We start from the raw sequence: 18,690 nt of genomic DNA, 5'->3' as shown, positions 1-18,690 counted from the left end.
GAGTTTGCGTGGACTCCAGGAGTTGGTGATGGACAGGGAGGCCTGGGGTGTTTGCGGTTCATGGGGTCGAAAGGAGTTGGACACGACTGAGCGACTGAACTGAACTGATATAATATGGATCCCTAGAGAACTTTATCCAGTGTCATTTGGATAGTAACTAACATTTATTGAGTACTTACTGTGTGTCTGGGCTTCCCTGGTGGCTCAGCTGGTAAAGAATCCTCCTGCAGTGCAGGAGACCTGGGTTCGATCCCTGGGTTGGGAAGATCCCCTGGAGAAGGGAAAGGCTGCTCAGCCCAGTATTCTGGCCTGGAGAATTCCATGGCCTGTATAGTCCATGGGGTTGCAAAGAGTTGGACACGACTGAGCGACTTTCACTTTACTTCACTACTGTGTGTCTGACACTTTTCAAAATACATCCTCATTTCCTCCTCAGCTTATTTTGCAAATGAGGAAACTACCTAAAATAACTCACTTAAATCAGTAGAAGGGTTGGGGTTCCTCTAGACAGACTGACTCCAGACGAGTGCAGTTCCAGCGCTGTTTCAACCCACGCAGCTCCTAGAATTGCCCTGAGTGTAAAGAGTTAAGTGTCCCCTCTACCCCCAACCCCACTGGATTAAACCCAAGAAACGGGCCACAGAGGCTGAGAAAGACAGCCTCCAGGGGAGACATTAAAATAAAAAGGGGTCAAGGAGCTGACAAGGGCATTTACAGTCCAGAGAGGCTGGGTGGGGAGAGCCTGTTTATACTCAGCTTCCCTGGCACAGCTCCCACTGCTGGTACAGACTGCCTGCCAGGTTTGCCCGTCAGCTCCTGCCACCTCATGCCACTCTGTGCCCCTCTAACCTGTGTCTATGGGCTTCCCTGGTGGCTCAGAGGGTAACGTGTCTGCCCACAATGCGGGAGACCTGGGTTCGACCCCTGGGTCAGGAAGATCCCCTTGAGAAGGTAATGGCAACTCACTCCAGCACTCTTGCCTGGAAGATCCCATGGACAGAGGAGCCTGGCAGGCTACAGTCCTTGGGGTTGCAAAGAGTTGGACATGACTGAGCGAATTCACTTTCTTTCACTTTTTGCCTATGTCTATTCTGAAGGCCAATGGGCAGCTGAGAGACAGGTAAGGAAGAATATTCCCAAGTGGAACACAAGTTTCCCTTCATTAATTTTTTTTTCCAATAAAAGGATTTCTGAACACCTGGACTAGGTATGGAATGAGATGTGCAAAACTGAACCTCCTCCTCCAAATATGATAGAAGGTGCACAGGTCTGAGAGGGTGTTTCCCTGTCTCAGTCCCAGGTCTTACACGAACTTTCTCTGGTTTCTTTATTTCCTTGTGGGAAAGGAGGGAACTGGGTTAAAAGTTCTAGAGTCCCTACCAATTCTGAAAACAACGTTGCTGGTGAAAAGGGGCTAATAGTCTATCTGAGCAGACATGAGAAATGCATGTAAACAGTTAAATATAGGGAAGAGCTGACATCTGTTGAAAGAAATAAGAATAGAGGTTGCCCATGCGGATGTGGAGATTGATTGGAGTGGAAATTGCTTGCTGATACGGTGGTTACTCATCAAACTGTATATCTAAGGTGCGCATTAGAAATAAAGCACACTCAAAAATAAAGCAAAGCAAAAAAATATATAATGGTACATAAGGGCTAAAAGTTCTCGAGAGGTGCTACATTAGGAAGCTGGTCTAAGCCCAGTAACAGAGGCTGGTTTATATGTGTAAACTATTATTTTGCTTCCTTAAATATTTTTGTTTCATGAAATACGTTTGAGATTTTTTGATTTTTCTTTTTCCTTTTAAAAGTCTTTTAAAAATTGCATCACATTTTTCTTTGTCCTTCCTTTTTTCTTTTTTTTTAAATTAGCTGCTGCCATTTCTTCAAATGACCCTTCTTAGTTTCTTTCTTTTTTCAAATCTGGCAGTGACTGTGTGAAGCTTACACATCTAGACAGTTCTTGGCACATAGTTAACACTTCATAAATATTAGTTACACAGAACCCTTGAGTTTGTGCTTCAGCATGCTACATGTTTTTCTGTTTAATCAATTAAAAATTCATCTACTTTTTAAAATCCTTTTTGTATAGAGATATGTTAGTATACTTTTGAGTATTCATTAAAATTTTTCCTTGGTTCTTTCTTATTTAAAATTCTTGTGTTTGTTACAAGTCTTGAACGGTTATTTTACTGTCTCCTGTCACCCTGGTGGTCAGCTAATTTATCCAGGGATGCAGAGAGCAAATTAAGAGTGATGGTGCTTGAAACAGATTCTTTTGTTATATCCTGTCTAAAAGTTAAAAGAGTGATTGGCCATGTATGATCTGCTGTGTTAGGTGACACCGGTATTGGAATATAATATAATTAAAATGCATGACACTAAAATGTCTTGCATTAAACGAGGTGGAAAGATTGAAGGAAGGAGAAGAGACGTAAGAAGTTGGAATAATGCTTATCTTAAAAAATGAAATATTTGGACTTCCCTGATGGTACAGTGGCTAAGACTCCATGCTCCCAATGCAGGGGGCCTAGGTTTGATCCCTAGTAAGGAAATTATTCATAGATCCCACATGCTGTAACTTAAGAGTTCTCATGCCCCAACCAGCTGAGACCTGGCATAGTCAAATAAATAAATGGTTTTAAAACATGAAGTATTAAGTTTGTTAAGAAGTGTAAGATAAGGGAGGGCTGATCATTTTCTGCATTGCTTGTGAGGTCCCTTCCGTTCTGTACTATCCCAATGCCATTGACATAGTTGACCAGTCACGGTTTTGCTTGTTTGAATTCATTTTGGGCCATTCTGATTTAATGTTGATTATTTTTGGCATTCTTTTTCTCCTCAGTCCCCTAAACTCTTAAAAGTTCATTCTCAGTGTTGCTTACTTCCAAATTCGAAAGGCAGACTGGCCCTAGAGAGTGAGGGTAAGAACAGAAACTGAAGCAGTGGTCTGCTGTGCTGCGCTTAGTTGCTCAGTCACGTTGGACTTTTTGCAACCCCATGGACTCCTACCAGGCTCCTCTGTCCAGGGAATTCTCCAGGCAAGAATACGGGAGTGGGTTGCCATGCCCTCTTCCAGGGGATCTTCCCAACCCAGGGATTGAACCCAGGTCTCCCACATTGCTGGCGGATTCTTTACCATCTGAGCCACCAGGGAAGCCCAAGAATACTGGAGTGGGTAGCCTATCCTTTCTCCAGGGGATCTTCCTGACCCAGGAATTGAACTGGGTTCTCCTGCATTGCATGCAGATTTTTTTTTTTTTAACTTGCTGAGCTACCAGGGAAGCCCAAAACAGTGGCATAGGTATGAGGAATTGGGATGTGGCAGATAAAACTGAGGTGGGCCGTGGTTTGGTCCTGGAAGGCAGTGCCTGACTTCCCATTCTCCAGCAGGTAAAGGTAGGCTGGATCCATTTCCTTAGGCAGGCAAGAACGAGGAGGATTGAGGCTCAGTAACTTACGTGATTATAACCCTGGCTCCCCAGGAGAGCTAACTCCAAGCTGCCCAAAGGGTTTAGTGGTTTAATTTGTACTGTTTTTGATAATTAGGGGTATCTAACCTAAGAGTGTTGATAGAGCCCAAAGAGGCAATGATAGTAGCGGTGTCTCGGAGAAGGCAATGGCACCCCCCTCCAGTGCTCTTGCCTGGAGAATCCCAGGGGCAGAGGAGCCTGGTGGGCTGCAGTCCATGGGGTTGCTAAGAGTCAGACACGACTGAGCGACTTCACTTTCACTTTTCACTTTCATGCATTAGAGAAGGAAATGGCAACCCACTCCAGCACTCTTGCCTGGAAAATCCCACGGATCGAGGAGCCTGGTAGGCTACAGTCCATGGGGTCGCTAAGAGTTGGCCACGACTGAAGTGATTTAGCAGCAGCAGCGGCAGTAGCGGTGTCTAAAGTTATGGGAATAAAGGGATGGGATTAGAAAACTTTATAAAGAAGATAAACATGTTACCAGTGTTCTTTGTACAATATCATTTCAAATTCTCAGTTCTTTATAGTACAGTTTGATGGGAGGCCAGATTAGGTTCTAAGCCTCAAGATTAATGAATTCTCAAATGGATATTAACACCAAGTTCTTTCAAATGAAGAGAAACAGAGCATCACTTAGATTTTTAAAGAATCCTGGACTATTAAAATCTAAATGCCAAAGTTAGATTACAAAACTGCAACATATTATAAATGTTTACATTAAATTCGTTAGACTCCTGTTAACATGGTTACAAAGTATGGTGCCTGGATATGTAATGGAATTTGAGGATAACACTAGAAATCCAAATTTATGGTTTCCTCCTAACCAATTGCTTGCTCTTTTCCCACTGCCAATCTTACAAAATTTCTGAATAATAAATATTTAAAATTTTCCAAATAGATGTGATAGAAGTTATTTTTGTAGAATTGTACAATATTTAGAACCAAAACATTCTCAAAAGTTATCTCTTTGAAATAGAAAAATTGAGGAAGAGAAGAATTGAATGGAGGTTAGAGTCACAGAGAAGACAGAGAAAATATTTTTTAAAAGCTACTTTCTTCTAAGGGATTCTTGCCCACAGTAGTAGATATAATGAAAAAAAAAAAAAAAAAAGCTACTCAGAAGAATTCCTAGATCCTCCACATTTAAAAATTTTATCACCAAAGCGGAGAATTTTAACAGTATCACAGTTTGTTATAGGCACGAATAAAATAACAATGTTTGCTTAGCAATGCTGAGTTGAAATAGAGTCACAAATTGCTATAAAGTCCTACTACACTCGAAGGAAGAAAAGTTACAAGAGAATTAAAATAATTTTTTAAAACAAAGTAGGGATGAATGGTATATTACACCCCCAATATTAAAAAGTACTAATCTGAGGTTAAAATATTTTTTCTCCTTAATAGGTTTCATTTTGAGTATCTGATTGTCATATTGACCTTGGGTGGGAAGTAATTAGACACGCAAGACTGAGCAACGGATTGGTTCAGCCTTCTTGCATCTGTGACTTGCTTCCTGGAAGGAACACTGGAGCAGATGTCAAGCTACAGTCAGGGTGAGCAATTAAAATCAAGTAATCTTAGGGCACCCTGGACTAAGATTTATAGAGTTTGGATCCTCTCTTTCCCACGGGCCTGTTTTCCGAAAAATGGGTATGAAGGATGAAATGGAAAATAACCTAGAAGGAATCTCTGAACTCTGGTGGTCCTGAGGTTAAGTTTACTATAAACCCTAAGATCCCATGCTCACTCACTTTTAATGGACCTGTCTAACGTTTAATTTGTAAAGCAGTTTCTGGCCTTGTGATAACACAGCCACAGAAAGGGACTGACTGTATCTCGGATAGACTCTGACCATGCAAGAGATATCAGTTCCACCTCCTTCTCTCCTAAGGAAGAATGAGCTTTCATTATTCTCTCTCTTTTGTGTGTGTTTCTAGTTTACTAAGCCTTAAGTTAATTTTACTTAACAGTTATTTTATTGTGGTTAGGAGCCCTGGAAACATTTAAAATGACATTTGGTTTGTTAAAACCCCACAAAGCGAGCAGATGGTTGAGGGAAGCAGCACCCAGGATGCCACTTGATCCTTAATTCAAGACCATACTGGATGCTGCATCTGGAAGAAGAGCTGTGCCAAGAACATTGCTGTCGAATGAGAGACTCTGTTATTCATAAATATTTAGGAAAAATCAGAAGCAAGTGTTCATGAGCATAGTTCATTTCAGTTCAGTTCAGTCGCTCAGTCGTGTCCAACTCTTTGCGACCCCATGGACGGCAGCACGCCAGGCCTCCCTGTCCATCACCAACTCCCAGAGTTTTCTCAAACTCATGTCCATCGAGTCAGTGATGCCATCCAACCATCTCATCCTCTGTCATCCCCATCTTCTCCTGCCTTCAATCTTTCCCAGCATCAGGGTCTTTTCTAATGAGTCAGTTCTTCGAGTCAGGTGGCCAAAGTATTGGAGCTTCAGCTTCAGCATCAGTCCTTCCAATGAATATTCAAGACTGATTTCCTTTTGAATGGACAGGTTGGATCTCCTTGCAGTCCAAGGGACACTCAAGAGTCTTCTCCAGCACCACAGTTCAAAAGCATCAATTCTTTGGTGCTCAGCTTTCTTTATAATCCAACTCTCACATCCATACATGACTACTGGAAAAACCATAGCTTTTACTAGATGAGCTTTTGTTGGCAAAGTGATGTCTCTGCTTTTTAATATGCTGTCTAGGTTAGTCTAGCTTGGTATATGAAATGAAAGAAATATCCCATTGGAGCAGGATTCTGCAAACACTTCCAAATCTGTAGTATTTGGCTCTGATGGTAAAAAAAAAAAAAAAAATCTGCCTGCAATGCAGGAGACATGGGTTCAATCCCTGGATTCGGAAGATCCCCTGGATAAGGGCATGGCAACCCACGCCAATATTCTTCACTGGAGAATTCCATAGACAGAGGAGCCTGGGGTATACAGTCCATGGGGTCTCAAAAGAGTCAGACACAACTGAGCAACTAAGCATAGCACAGTATTTATTCATGTAACATTTTAATAAACCTATAGAGAATAGGCTTTTATAATGTAAATTTTATAGCTCTGTGGCTTTATTTTATTCATTTGGTGTACAAATGGAAGTTTTCATTTGTAATAGTCCCTGAAATAGTCATTATGTGTTTAAACCCCTCACACCAAAAGTAGCATCTCCAAGTTTTTGTCTTTAAATATTTCCCCAGTGCTTACAATATTAAAAAGCTTAGTATAATTAATTGGTAGCATGTGCAACTGTGATAGCTGGCATCTGGTGACTTTTCCTGTTATTCTTTTTGTTCTTTTATAATAACCACTCCATTTGTGAAATTTTTGTGCTTCCTGCTTAATACTTGCTAAGAATTATTTTTTCCCCCAGTGAGGTAAAGAAAGAGGCTTCAAAGCAGTGTTAAATACAGGTGACAGCGTTTCTTAATTAGTTCTATGAGCACAGAAATAAATCACTTAAAAATTCACGAGCTCCTTTGACCTCATTTTTTTCGTCGCAAGGAATGTAAACTTTCTGGAGTAAGGATTCTCTCTAGACATTTTTGTGTTTTAACCCATGTAGTTAGCATATTGTTGCAAGATCTAAAGACCCATGTCTAGATGCCAAATTAGACTTCAGGAGACCCTGAAGGATACTGAATGGTCAGGAAATAGGAAGTCATCCACTCCTGAGGTCGGTCCCCAGTTTGAGGACCGGCCTGTGAGGATGTTGTAAGATGGAAAAGACTTGCAACTGGAGAGGAAATGCCTTTTTACTGAGCATCAGTGCTCAATGGCAGACCTGCTGACTCCTGACCTGTAATGTGTCAGCCTTGTGTGGAAATGACCAGGAAGAAAAAGAACCTTAATTTAAGCCATTTTCATATATGTGCATTGATTGGCTTATAGTTTTATTCTCTTCATCAAACAATTCCTTTCAGAAATTTCCTTAGAAGAAATTTTGGGTAGTGGATCTCTTTAGACATGAGTGGTTTTGGATTCTCTAATAAAGTCATCTTTCCTTCAGGATTTCGAGTTTTAGATCTATGCTTGCGGTGGGAAAGTAAATGTTACCCAAATCAAATAAACTGTGGAAAATTCTGAAAGAGATGGGAATACCAGATCACCTGACCTGCCTCTTGAGCAACCTGTATGCAGGTCAGGAAGCAACAGTTAGAACTGGACATGGAACAAGAGACTGGTTCCAGATAGGAAAAGGAGTACATCAAGGCTGTATATTGTCAACCTGCTTATTTAACTTATATGCAGAGTACATCATGAGAAACACTGGGCTGGATGAAGCACAAGCTGGAATCAAGATTGCTGGGAGAAATATCAGTCACCTCAGATATGCAGATGACACCACCCTTATGGCAGAAAGTGAAGAGGAACTAAGGAGCCTCTTGATGAAAGTGAAAGAGGAGAGTGAAAAAGTTGGCTTAAAGCTCAATATTCAGAAAACTAAGATCATGGCATCTAGTCCCATCACTTCATGGCAAATAGATGGGGAAATAGTGGAAACAGTGACTGACTATTTTTCTGGGCTCCAAAATCACTGCAGATGGTGACTGTAGCCATGAAATTAAAAGACGCTTACTCCTTGGAAGGAAAGTTATGACCAACCTAGACAGCATATTAAAAAGCAGAGACATTACTTTGTCAACAGAGGTCCGTCTAGTCAAGGCTATAGTTTTTCCAGTGGTCATGTATGGATGTGAGAGTTGAACTATAAAGAAAGCTGAGTGCCGAAGAATCGATACTTTTGAACTGTGGTGTTGGAGAAGACTCTTGAGAGTCCCTTGGACTGCAAGGAAATCCAACCAGTCCATCCTAAAGGAAATCAGTCCTGGGTGTTCATTGGAAGGACTGATGTTGAAGGTGAAACTTCAATACTTTGGCCACCTGATGCGAAGGGCTGACTCATTTGAAAAGACCCTGATGCTGGGAAAGATTGAGGGCAGGAGGAGAAAGGGATGACAGAGGATGAGATGGTTGGATGGCATCACCGAATCAATGGACATGAGTTTGGGTGGACCCTGGGAGTTGGTGATGGACAGGGAAGCCTGGGGTGCTGCGGTTCATAGGGTCGCAAAGAATTGGACATGACTGAGTGACTGAACTGAACTGAACTGAGGGGTTTAAAATAATGACATAGAATTTTGTTTAAAGTTATTCTAAGTCTATCCCAACAGATATTTATTTTTACTTGAAAACCTCATACTCTTCATACTTTCCCATAAATTTCCCATAACTTTTAAACTGTATGTAGAATGAGAAATTTGCTTCCTAAACAAATAATTTCCCCTCAATATGTAGTGTTTTAACTTTCTGATATAAAGGACTAAGAAGGAATGGGTGTCTAGGATACTCTCAGGTTTGGGATTTTTTTTTTTTTTTTTTTTTGAGAGGGAAAAAACCTTTGAGGGCCCTGTGGGTTGCTCATGCTCTCTCTAGAGAACGTATTTGAGATGCACCAGTGGTTGCTTTACCTCTTACAATCCATTTAAAGAATCAGCCTCAAACCTTTTTCCTGGGGTAATGGGGTAATGGGGTTCGCACTCTGTTTGCAATCCTTGAGGATACAAATTTGTTTCTAAATGTTCTAGCTAGTAATCCTGTGCTCCTGAACACGTTTTTCCTTGTAACTGACACTCTTGGAATGGAAAACACAGACCTTGGACCTCTTTCTGTCGGCCTGATTAGAAACTCCAAAGGCTTCAGCCGGAAGTATTCCGTCTTGAAAGAGTTCAGCTGCTCTTCGTCTTTTTTCTTTGATATTGATGTCATTGAGGGAATGTGATGGTACCTGAATTTAAGAGTACAGTAATGATGCTTTCCTAACCCAGTCAACGGTACATGAAAAATTCTCCTTTTAATGTCCTTAATTTTTTTTCCCTACTTTTAGAAGAAAAATATGCTGAGATATTCTCAGTTTAAATATATCCTTTGATAATTAAAAATGTTCTGAGGCAATTTGTTCGGTTGGAATTCATTACAAAAGGCGTGAAAGTCAAGAACCAGTCTGTTCTTTTCTTTTCCGTCCTCTTTCAACAAGCCAGCTGTTAATCCCTGGAATGATGATATAGGTAGGTTGAAACATTATGAGCCTTAGAAAATAAAAACAGATAAAATATTAGTAAACTTGTTTTCAGACACCTTCCTGATTATATTCTATTACTCTTATTCTCTTATTTTAAATTATATCCTAATATCAATAATGAACATTTTGAATAAATATTACTAATTTTATAAAATGTCTGTAAATTTGAAACATCTCGAGTCTGTTTTTATGAAGCATACTTTTCTATATCTAGGATTCAATGGAATGTAAAATATAAATTACATATCTTTGGAAGATCACTATGAGTTTAATATAAAAACTGCTCAGACTACACTGAATAATTTAGAAAAATTCTCAATTTTTTTTTTCTAAAATGTTCTATTTATCACCCTTTTTTCTTGGATGTATTTTACTGACTCTGAGTTTACCTTGACTTGATGGTGTCTGGTCATAACTTTGAATGTCAATTGTATCTGTGCTGTGGAAACCAGAGAGTGCACCCTAGGGAACACTGATTTCAGCACTGGAGCTCTGATTTACTATCCACTCCCTGACTGTCTAGGGTAAGTTAATACTAGGCCTTTCTGAGCCTCAGTTTTCTCATCTGAGAAATGGGGCTAGAAATACCCTTCTTATGGTGGTGGTGAGGATTACATGAGATTGAATCGTGTCTAATGATGTCTGGCATATGGAAGGCTCTTAGTAAGTTCAGTTCCCTAGTTCATGGTGGGTGAAAATAAAAATGCATATGGTTGGGTTTGGACTTCAGCTGTGACCTCAGTTGTTGACTGTTGTTCATTTCTTTGTTTGCTTTTTACTTAAAAATAAGTGAATGAAGCTATGTAATTTCCAAAGTAGATATGGATTTCACCCTAGGCTTGAAATATGTATGAGTAAATCAACTGCATTTACAAATAATAAACTCATACCTCATAGAGTTATTTTAGAGACTCCAAGATATGTAACAGTTCAGAGACCAAAGCACATGCTATGTTTTTTCTAACAGAAAGATGAGATCTTTGTGATAGAGGTTGGGTACTCCAAACTTGGCTAAAAGTCATGTGTGCAAAGCATTTTCCAGGTATTCCAATTTCAGTTGATCTTTATATATTTCATTAGAAAAAACTAAGCTTTAAATGATTACTATTAATAATCACATTAGCTGGACTTAGAAAATATATTTGAGAATATATTCATATAAACAGCTGCCCCTTTGGGATCTTTACTATGTATTCTTTAAAGAGGAAAAAATTAGCAGTTAGGAGTTTTTAGCTTTTAGAAAATTGTACTTGTGAGAAATAATTCTGAATATACCGTATCTTTTATTCAAATGTAGACAGATTGTTCGTGTATATTTTACCTTTAGAAATCTCAGAATCCAGAGAAGAGTAATTAGTCCTTTTTTCTGGGCTCTGGCATTGTACCAGCTCAATATTCTGCAGTATATATAAATTTCTTTTTATACATCTAGCAATATATAAAAATTTCTTTCCGTCTACTCGGTCAATTTCTGTGTATAATCAGAGCTTATATCTAGCTGGATGCACTGGTGTGACTGTCATAGTCGTGTGGCTGGCTTTCATTCTGATTGATCAGTACCTATGTAGTAGCTGTTGTACAGTTGTTTTGAATATTACCCCTGCCCAGAACTATTTATACCTACATCCCTGTTTTCTCATGTAAGACTAATATAATCTTGTTATGCATTCTTTCTTCGTCTTTTACCCTAGAAAGGTTGAAGTCACCAGAGTGAGGTGGTTTTTAGCTTTCGGCTAGATCTTTCTGTTGGAGAGCTGCAGTATCTGCTGCTTGTGGCTTAATTTGTCACTGTACTGAACTTCAGGACTTTATACAGGGTGTGGCATGCCAGCTCTGAAATGTGTTATAAGGCCACGTTCATCATGGTTTATTGACTTTTTCAGAGTATTTTAAGATACAGACTCATAACTACTCATATGTCCTTCTCCATGACTTGCCTATTACCGGAAATTCCTCTGATGAGAAGACACGTTGGAAAGTCCATCATTAAGCTTGAGTGGCAGAGGTCTTTGTAGGGCATTTGCTAATGCTAGAAATCAGGTTCACGTCATAAGGAGTGTTTAAATCATCTTATGTCTCATCCTAACTGGTCATTTGACACCATCAAATGCCAAGGTTGCCGAGATTGTGGCCCAGTCAATTGCCCCTGTTACGTTGTCCATTTTACTGAATGATATTCTCCTTCTGTTAATTAAGAATATTGTAGTACATGGCAACTTAAGTATTTTTGCTTTGAGAAAGATGGAGGCTGAGGCTAAAAGAATCTCACAGCTTTAATAGGAACAGTGCTTTTAACAGGGCTTCCCAGGTGGGCTAGTGGTAAAGGACCCATCTGCCAACGCAGGAGACATAAGAGACACAGGTTCGATCTCTGGGTCAGGAAGATCCTGTGGAGGAAGGCATGGCAACCCACTCCAGTATTTTTTACTGGAGAATCTCATGGACAGAGGAGCCTGACGAACTATTCTCTGTGACCAACTATAGTCCATAGAGTAGCAAAGAGCCGTACACGACTGAGCGACTGAACTGAACTGAACTGATAGTCCATAGGCTTGCAGAGTCGGACACAACTGAAGTGACTTACCAGGCAGGCAGGTGCTTTTAACAGATATTAGATCTCTGACTCTGACTTTTTGGTAATCTGAGAGGGTTTGCAAAGTAACTCAGATGCAAGTAACTCTCTTGATTTATAGTTTAGAGAGAGTTCAGCACAGGTAACTTACTAGGCCAGGGATGGATAAGTTTCAACTTCCATGTCAGATATAATCAGTTGGGATTTGGACTTTTGGAAGCGATAGGCTTGATATTCTTCAATTGTATCAAGGTCACATAACTGAACTGTGGTAGTGTCTGGAGTGAAATCTAGTTCTTTTGGTTTCTAATCTCGCTTTCATTTCTCCTAGTCATTTTATTATAAACCTCATGAAAACCTTTATATTGAATACATTTTTATAACCTTGTAATCCATTGTGTAGGCATGGAAAGTTAAGACTCTGACATTTTTATTATATGCAAAGAAAGTGAAAATTATCTTGTTAAAAATATCATGGTTATTATTCAATTTGGAAAATGCAGAATTAATGTGAGAAAGAAAAATACAGTTTCATATGCACATCTTTTTAAGCATGACCCTTCATTATTAAGCTCTTTTTTTACAAAGAGTGCCATCAGCTTTTTAAAGGACACATTGCAACAAGGATTAAATCTTTGGGGAATTAGCCTGAATTGTTTATAAGTACAGGCATACCTCAGAGATACTGCAGATTCAGTTCCAGACCACCACAGTAAAGTGAATATCACAATAAAGTGAGTCACACAAACTTTTTTGTTTCCCAGTACATAAAAAGATGTTTATACTTTATTGAAGTCTATTAAGTGTGTGATAGCATTATGTCTTTAAAAAGTACATACTTAATTTAAAAAGTACTGTATTGCTAAAATATGGTAACCGTTATCTGAGTCTTCAATGAGTCTTGATCTTTTTGCAATGGTTACTTAAAGATCACTGATTGAGTGAAGTAAGTCAGAAAGAGAAAACAAATGTTTATTAATGCATACCTATAGAATGCAGAAAAATGGTACTGAGGAACCTATTTGCTGGGGAGGAATAGAGAGACACAGACCTAGACGACAGACTTGTAGGCACAGGCTGGGAAGGAGAAAGTGCAATGACTTGAAGTGAGTAGCACTGAAACACTTGTTCCCATGTGTAAAATAGATGGCTAGTGGGAATCTTCTTCATAACATAAGGAGCTCAGTCTGTTGCTCTGTGACAAACTAGAGGGGTAGGATGGGGTGGAGGTGGGAGGTCGGTTCAAGAAGGAGGGGACATGTATACCTATGGCAGATTCATGCTGATGTATGGCAGAAACCAACACAGCATTGTAAAGCAAGTATCTTCCAATTAAAAATAAATTTTAAAAAGTTGACAAGATAAGGATATCAATTTAAATTTGAATTAAAGTTTTAAAGAACCTAATTCTCGCATCTTCAGTTCAGTTCAGTCACTCAGTCGTGTCTGACTCTTTGCGACCCCATGAATCGCAGCACGCCAAGCCTCCCTGTCCATCACCATCTCCCGGAGTTCACTCAGACTCACGTCCATCGAGTCAGTGATGCCGTCCAGCCATCTCATCCTCTGTCGTCCCCTTCTCCTCCTGCCCCCAATCCCTCCCAACATCACAGTCTTTTCCAATGAGTCAACTCTTCGCATCAGGTGGCCAAAGTACTGGAGTTTCAGCTTTAGCATCATTCCTTCCAAAGAAATCCCAGGGTTGATCTCCTTCAGAATGGACTGGTTGGATCTCCTTGCAGTCCAAGGGACTCTCAAGAGTCTTCTCCAACACCACAGTTAAAAAGCATCAATTCTTTGGCGCTCAGCTTTCTTCACAGTCCAACTCTCACATCCATACATGACCACTGGAAAAACCATAGCCTTGACTAGACGGGCCTTAGTCGGCAAAGTAATGTCTCTGTTTTTGAATATGCTATCTAGGTTGGTCATAACTTTTCTTCCAAGGAGTAAGCGTCTTTTAATTTCATGGCTGCAGTCACCATCTGCAGTGATTTTGGAGCCGCCAAAAATAAATTCTGACACTGTTTCTACTATTTCCCATGAAGTGATGGGACTGGATGCCATGATCTTCATTTTCTGAATGTTGAGCTTTAAGCCAAATTTTTCGCTCTCCTCTTTCACTTTCATTAAGAGGCTTTTTAGTTCCTCTTCACTTTCTGCCATAAGGGTAGTGTCATCTGCATATCTGAGGTTATTTATATTTTTCCTGGCAATCTTGATTCCAGCTTGTGTTTCTTCCAGTCCAGCGTTTCTCAGGATATACTCTGCATAGAAGTTAAATAAGCAGGGGGACAATATACAGCCTTGATGTACTCCTTTTCCTATTTGGAACCAGTCTGTTGTTCCATGTCCAGTTCTAACTGTTGCTTCCTGACCTGCATACAGATTTCTCAAGAGGCAGATTAGGTGGTCTGTTATTCCCATCTCTTGAAGAATTGTCCACAGTTTATTGTGATCCACACAGTCAAAGGCTTTGGCATAGTCAATAAAGCAGAAATAGATGTTTTTCTGGAACTCTTGCTTTTTCCATGATCCAGGGGATGTTGGCAATTTGATCTCTGGTTCCTCTGCCTTTTCTAAAACCAGCTTGAACATCAGGGAGTTCACAGTTCACCTATTGCTGAAGCCTGGCTTGGAGAATTTTGAGCATTACTTTACTAGCATGTGAGATAAGTGCAATTGTGTGGTAGTTTGAGCATTTTTTGGCATTGCCTTTCTTTGGAATTGGAATGAAAACTGACCTTTTCCAGTCCTGCGGCCACTGCTGAGTTCCCAAATTTGCTGGCATATTGAGCGCAGCACTTTCACAGCATCATCTTTCAGGATTTGAAATAGCTCAACTGGAATTCCATCACCTCCACTAGCTTTGTTTGTAGTGATGCTTTCTAAGGCCCACTTGACTTCACATTCCAAGATGTCTGGCTCTAGATTAGTGATCACACCATCGTGATTATCTGGGTCAGGAAGATCTTTTTTGTACAGGTCTTCTGTGTATTCTTGCCACCTCTTCTTAATATCTTCTGCTTCTGTTAGGTCCGGACCATTTCTGTCCTTTATCGAGCCCATCTTTGCATGAAATGTTCCCTTGGTATCTCTAATTTTCTTGAAGAGATCTCTAGTCTTTCCCATTCTGTTGTTTTCCTCTATTTGCATTGATCGTTGAAGAAGGCTTTCTTATCTCTTCTTGCTATTCTTTGGAACTCTGCATTCAGATGCTTATATCTTTCCTTTTCTCCTTGGCTTTTCGCCTCTCTTCTTTTCACAGCTATTTGTAAGGCCTCCCCAGACAGCCATTTTGCTTTTTTGCATTTCTTCTCCATGGGGGTGGTCTTGATCCCTGTCTCCTGTACAATGTCACGAACCTCATTCCATAGTTCATCAAACACTCTATCAGATCTAGGCCCTTAAATCTATTTCTCGCTCCACTGTATAATCATAAGAGATTTGATTTAAGTCATACCTGAATGGTCTAGCGGTTTTCCCTACTTTCTTCAATTTGAGTCTGAATTTGGTAATAAGGAGTTCATAAACTGAGCCACAGTCAGCTCCTGGTCTTGTTTTTGTTCTCTGTACAGAGCTTCTCCATCTTTGGCTGCAAAGAATATAATCAGTCTGATTTCGGTGTTGACCATCTGGTGATGTCCTTGTGTAGAGTCTTCTCTTGTGTTGTTGGAAGAAGGTGTTTCCTATGACCAGTGCATTTTCTTGGCAAAACTTTATTAGTCTTTGCCCTGCTTCATTCCGCATTCCAAGGCCAAATTTGCCTGTTACTCCAGATGTTTCTTGACTTCCTACTTTTGCATTCCAGTCCCCTAGAATGAAAAGGAGATCTTTTGGGGGTGTTAGTTGTAAAAGGTCTTGTAGGTCTTCATAAAACCGTTCGAGTTCAGTGTCTTCAGCATTACTGGTTGGGGCATAGACTTGGATAACTGTGATATTGAATGCTTTGCCTTGGAGATGAACAGAGATCATTCTGTCATTTTTGAGATTGCATCCAAGTACTGCATTTCAGACTCTTGTTGACCATGATGGCTACTCCATTTCTTCTGAGGGATTCCTGCCTGCAGTAGTAAATATAATGGTCATCTGAGTTAAATTCACCCATTCCAGTCCATTTTAGTTTGCTGATTCCTAGAATGTTGACATTCACTCTTGCCATCTCTTGTTTGACCACTTCCAATTTGCCTTGATTCATGGACCTGACATTCCAGGCTTCTATTAAATATTGTTCTTTACCAGCGTTGGATCTTGCTTCTGTCACCAGTCGCATCCACAACTGGGTATTGTTTTTGCTTTGGCTCCATCCCTTCATTCTTTCTGGAGTTATTTCTCCACTGATCTCCAGTAGCATATTGGGCACCTAATGACCTGGGGAGTTCCTCTTTTGGTATCCTATCATTTTCCTTAATAAAAACATGAGTTTGATATGCTAAAGAAGATTACTGATCATAGATCATCATAACAAATACAATAATTAATAATAAAAAGCTTGAAATATTACAGGAATGATTGAAATGTGACACAGACACTCAAAGTGAGCAAATGCTGTTGGAAAAATGGTGCTGATAGGTTTGCTGGATACAGGGTTGCCACAAGCTTTCAATCTGTAAAAAATTATCTGCAAATCATGGTAAAACAGGGTAAGCCTATAATTGCCCAAACATGCACATATATATGTGTGTGAATAGAAATATATTTATCAATACAGAAGATAAATGTTTGTATTGTGATGTTATGTATAATACAACTGTATTTCATACCATTTTTAACTCTGTGGATGTGGTTTGTGTGTTTCCCTGGATATCATTGTTGGCACACGGCAAATATCTAACAAAAACGATGACTCTTTTCCCATATCGTACTTCTCTTAAGTAGAAAAAATTTACTACAGTGCTCAGGTGGTAGAATTTTTAAAATCTGTTAAGATGCTACGTGAATTTCATGGCATTCTGCTATGGTATTATCCTTCTTAAAATAGAACCATTCTCTTCCTCACTGTCCCCCTCTCATGTACACTACACCTTCTTCCAGCCATTTGCCTTTTCTTTTTCATCTTAGTAACCAGGGGTACCAAAGTCCTACATCCCATTGAAACCCAAGCTTTAAAGATTATCAGCAGCTGTTCCCTCTTTTTTTGCAGTTCTCTGTAGCTTGAAGAATTGGGAAATGTCGAAATTAACCATGATCACGACTTTCCAAACTTTTCTGTGTCCTGGCATTTGAGTTCTACTTTGTGTCTAACCCTGAGTTAATTATTTCAGGGCTATACAGTAATTCCTTTTAAACAGGAATACTAAGATACTATTGGAGCTAGCTAGCATCCTCTTAAGGCAGGCTTGACACTAACCCTTACTCACATCTAGGACAAAGTCAAGCCACTGCTGCTAAGTTGCTTCAATTGTGTCTGACTCTGTGCGACCCAATAGACGGCAGCCCACCAGGCTCTGCCATCCCTGAGATTCTCCAGGCAAGAACACTGGAGTGGGTTGTCATTTCCTTCGCCAAAAGTCAAGCTAATCCAGTGTATTTTCAGGGGCTTTCATGTTCTCTTTGTTTCCAAATATTATCTCCATTTTCTTTTATTCTTATATACTGCCCTTTATTCTGTAATTATATGCCAGCTTTCTTGTACGAACCAGTTGGAGTGCTAAGTCATGGAAAGCTCAATCACTGCCCAGCTGGACATATAAGCAACTCTAGACAGGCAGGAGACAGACAGGCACGGGGCCAGGGACGTAGGCTTTGCGTCCGTCGGTCCTGACGTGAAGCCTTTTCTTTGAGACACTGTGTCACTGAACAAGTTAAAGTTACATCACTTCACTTAGGCCACTGTTTTCTCTGTCCCATCAACTGTCCCATCAACTATATTGTCAGATTAAAACAAAAGCCTATGAAAAAAATTGAGCCACTTGCTTAGTTTTTGGTCAGTGAGAATGTCAGTTAGTGTGACAACAAAATGGCAGCGCAGTGGACAACAGGAGGCGGGAAGGTGAAGGAAGGAGCAGATGAGGTCTCTGAAGGCAGATGTGACGGGATCGTACCTTTACGCGAAGTCCCTCCTGTTCACCTGCGGTTAGCGGAGGGAGCCTAGCAGCTCTGCCTGTTATTACACTCTGCGGGCTCCTGCAGCTTCGCTTCCCATTATTGATAAACATTTTAGCTTGGTTTTCTTTGATGATATTATAAACAGGGATTCATCCTTGTCAAATTAAGTATTTATTAATTGACGGTTTCTTCCCTCAAGGAGCTCTTAGGTAGAAATTATATGGACACACAGGAAATGAAGTACAGAGTTTGTTCTTGAAAGATTATCAGGGCTACAGGCCACTGGGGAAGGGAATGAACACGTTGTGGAGATCAAACCTTGTACGAATGACAACTCTTCTTGACGTATCCATTGAAAGAAAATGGCATAAAAGTATTTTTGACATAAGGATTCAGTAAGTTTAATCCTGGAACAGCTACTATAGTAGTCATAATTTTGTCAGATCTTGTTTGTGAGATTTTGGTTTCATAGAAAAAAAATCTTTTTTTTT

General features: G+C 40.0%; 1 protein-coding gene across 13 annotated transcripts in view; it reads left to right on the top strand.

Moving 5' to 3' along the window:
- PAM (peptidylglycine alpha-amidating monooxygenase) overlaps nt 1-18,690 on the top strand; it is a 321,951-nt gene that overhangs the window by 78,518 nt on the left and 224,743 nt on the right. Inside the window, exon 1 of one of the 13 annotated variants that reach the window (XM_040239732.1) lies at nt 4,944-5,029. The exons of the other annotated variants lie outside the window; for them this stretch is intronic. The gene's annotated coding sequence lies outside the window, so the exon portion shown is untranslated. Of the gene's footprint in view, nt 1-4,943; nt 5,030-18,690 lie in introns of those variants that run through there. 13 annotated transcript variants of the gene reach the window in all.

Source organism: Oryx dammah, unplaced genomic scaffold (genome assembly GCF_014754425.2).
Source record: "Oryx dammah isolate SB20612 unplaced genomic scaffold, SCBI_Odam_1.1 HiC_scaffold_5, whole genome shotgun sequence".
NCBI classification, from domain to species: domain Eukaryota; kingdom Metazoa; phylum Chordata; class Mammalia; order Artiodactyla; family Bovidae; genus Oryx; species Oryx dammah.
This window is presented reverse-complemented; position numbering and strand designations above follow the sequence as displayed.